This window comes from Populus nigra, chromosome 11 (assembly GCF_951802175.1).
Source record: "Populus nigra chromosome 11, ddPopNigr1.1, whole genome shotgun sequence".
NCBI lineage: Eukaryota > Viridiplantae > Streptophyta > Magnoliopsida > Malpighiales > Salicaceae > Populus > Populus nigra.
The window spans coordinates 2912248-2915811 of NC_084862.1; the positions used below are offsets into that span (position 1 = coordinate 2912248).

The 3564-nt window shown below is 38.6% G+C and overlaps 1 long non-coding RNA gene across 1 annotated transcript; it reads right to left on the reverse strand.

The window, feature by feature from the left end:
• LOC133668347 (uncharacterized) lies at positions 1-942 on the reverse strand. Its single transcript, XR_009833684.1, has 2 exons — positions 853-942; positions 1-515 (listed from the first exon to the last, which is right to left on the reverse strand). It is a non-coding gene; the product is annotated as an uncharacterized LOC133668347 (long non-coding RNA).
• Between the last annotated feature and the right edge of the window lie 2622 nt (positions 943-3564).

Sequence of the window (3564 nt, forward strand, 5' to 3'; positions counted from 1 at the left end):
TTTACTTCAATATAATAAACATCAATTATGCTATCAGTAATGCACATTCCAGGAAATTCATTATATTCAGCCATCTATTATGCTGGAACATTAAAGCATTTTTTATCTAATCAACTCTCAATTCCTCACAGAACAAGACAATTAAATATGCTATAAATCAACTGCATCACCACCTCCAGTGCACAGTGAGGAGAAAATAGACATTATAAAAAGTCGCAACCATATCTAAGAAACATGTGCTCACCAGGGATCCTGAAAAAGAGAAGAAAAGGAAGAATCGAAAGGGAAACCCTTCTCCACTAGCTTGAAAGTCTGGAGTTTAATAAGAACTCTTGTGAAACAGAAAACTTAATTTGTCAAGTGTGGATCTGATAGCCTGGTCGACAGAACCCGCAAGAAAGTAGCCTACTTATGCTCTTCTTTGCAGCTGTTCATCAAAATCTAAGTAGTAAGATCTCAACAGCTGCCCTTGGTATTATCAGATGAAGGGCGTCAAATCCCTGTAAAGTCAACCTCTGAAATAATCAACCCAGCAATTAATATCAACAAAAAGGCATTTTCTTGATCTCCCGATATTGAAAAATTATGATTGTTGAAAAGAGCCAATAATTCCAAAATCAGCAAGCATTCAACCAAACATAAAAAACTAAGCAGCCCATATATTCAGAAACACTCAATCCATCTAATTTTCAGGTTTCTAAATTTTATTCTCAGCACAATCTTTATTAAGGGGCAAGAGAAAGGTCAAACTTTAAAAAATAAAGCCAGCAATGAAGCATTCATATTAATATTTCTCCTATAAAAACCTTAACATTTAGTTTTAAAGAATAGAAAGTGAACAGGGGGGTTTACCAGGACGAGAAAGACGAGAGAAGCAAACCATGCTTGTCTCTCTGTAAGGAGAGAGATTATAGAAATAATACGATGTAATTTTCAGACTATATTATTTTATAAAAAATAAAGCACAAGACTAAAAACCCAACTTGGCCCTTCAAGCAACTTCTAATTACAGAACATACACTTAAAAATGTCATGCGCAAACACCTTAACATTAACTGACTATCTAATGATTGAGGAATTTATGAGCCCATGTCTACAAAAGGTAACATGAGAACTGGGCCTCCTTCTTTGTGCCCTACCAATAAAAGAAAAAAAACAGAGGATGGATAGATTTGAGTCCATTAGATTTTCTCGAGTTAATACATTCTCGTGTCCCCCTATGTTGGACTGACGTTATTTACCTGACTCTTGTGTTAGAAACAGACAAGCACTTTTTTCCAAATCCGTCCCAGTTGAAACCCGCTCAACAGAGAAATGACTGCCTTCAGTGCTTTGTACTTCTCTTCCACTCCATCCTGTCCACAGCTCCTAAAATCACCGCCGAAATCGTTAATCAAACCCCATTTAGCCTGTTTATCTCTCCCAAGATCCAAGCAGATTAACGTTGTTGGGAGAAGCTCAGCTTTCCGTCCTAAAATGGTGTTGACGCCTGGTCCTGATATCAAACCGTTGCGGTTCTCTCTTGGTTTCGGAGCTTCTATCAGCAAGAGGGAGAAATTCTCCCCTGTTAGTGGTGAAGAAAAGGAAACAAGATTTGAGATTGACATTTCCACTCCTCTCCTCGCTGCTCCAAAACAATCGAACTCCCTTCAATCGCAAACATTTTGTGAGCTGTTTCCATCGGTTCTCATCCACTGTGCAGCTATCATAAGTTTTATCAAGCTGCTTAGAAATACCATTAATAGTAATAATAGTGGAGGTGGTGGTGGAGGCAACATTGGTGGGAGAGGCGGTGAACACTCTCTTAAAACGGAGTCGCCAACGTGTGCTGTTAGTCTTGATCTTCGTATCCGCTTTGTAAGTAGTGGGATGATATCCTCGGCGGGCAACGAAAAAAAAACAGAACTTTCATTTCGTTGCGTTGTCTCTGTATTTTTGTTTAATCACGCGATCTTATCGAATTTCCTGAAACTATGGGCTAGTTTTCCATCTAGAATCCTCTCCAATTTAATACCTTGGATCTTCCCTGTTCCTACGGTATGGTCCGGTATTAGTAAAATTGGTGGTGGAAGTGCTGGTGGTGTGGGTGGCAGTAGCGGTGGCGATGGCATCGAGGGCTCAATCGGTGCTGTAGAAACGGTTTTGGCACCAAGTGCAAAGCCTCTGGATCCTCTTGATTTTGAAACCTCAGGTTTCAAGGAGAAGATTATTCCTGGCCACTATGAGGTATTGCATTTCCTACCTCATTGTCGTTTGTTTCAAATTTATTTTCTTTATTATTTCCTGCTCTAATGTAAAGTTCAGTTTTGTGAGAGCAAAATCAAATGGAAACCTTAATTTAGTATTTGATAACCAAAGGTAGTGATTTAGGATTATTAACTCGTTCTAGTGTGGATTTTGTTGCTTGTCTTTCCCCTGTTTGTTTCTTTTAATCAGATTTTATTGATGTTTTTTTCTATTTCATCACTTAATTTGGAAAGAAAAAATTGTTATTGGTGGTGACATGGTATTGTGGTACATTGTGAAATCTTTTTTGGAGTATGTTATAGAAAAATAATATAAATTATATTTGTAAACAAGATTATTTTTTGACAAATAAATCCATGTGTGCATGATGCTTGAAAATCAACGTGTTTGATACCTATTAGCTTCATTATTTTCACTGTTTTTCCATTAATGTGATAATTTTGGAGTTGTACATTGAAATTCTCTCTTCGCTGCTTGGGAAATTCCTTTGACTTCGGTGCTTAATTCCTCGAACTTGACTACATAAAATCCCATGGCTCCTTTGTATGATAAAGGAAGGATTTGTGCTCTTTTGCTGAAACCCGTGCTACCACTATAAGATTTAGGCCAAAGAGTTGAAGAGGTTGCTTTAACTTGATGCCTTTTGCATGTCCTTCAAACTGTGTACTTCTGTTACTTTTATGACAGTCTACGTCGTAAGAAAGGAGCTCGGTACCACACCACTTCTCGGTGACTGCTCAATGCACATTTATGATGTGCATGTCTGTGTTCACATACAAGCTTCTGCTCGTTTAAGTTTCTTTTTGTGTTCACATACTCTGTGCCCCGTAATTTCCTTTCATGGACAGCCAGTATGATCAGTGCTATGAAGATGAACCCTGCAGTATATAGAAGTAAGGAATTGATGATGTTCTTGCAGGGGCATTGGTTTTATGTAGCCAACATTCTAATATGTGATGAGAATTTTTCTTGTTCCTTAAGATTCATTTGCCATCATCTCACATATGATCACCCAGCAGGCACTGGAAGCAGCGGATAATGGTGCTCCTACCAGCCACGACCTCCTCGGAACTTCCTATCGGACCCAGTTCACGGAGCCATCGAAGTCTGTGCTCAAATGAAACCTACCGCCAGCATTTCAGCTCCACCAGATGCTAGCCTGGTGTGACCTAAACGATGACAGTCTAGCGATTGATACCTGAAAACTGCTTGTTTGATGTTGTATTGGAAACTTCTGCTGTCCTCTTTTCCTTGTCTTCTTGTCATTCTGAAACTTTTGTTCCACAAACAAAAATGATATTTGTATTTTATGGAATA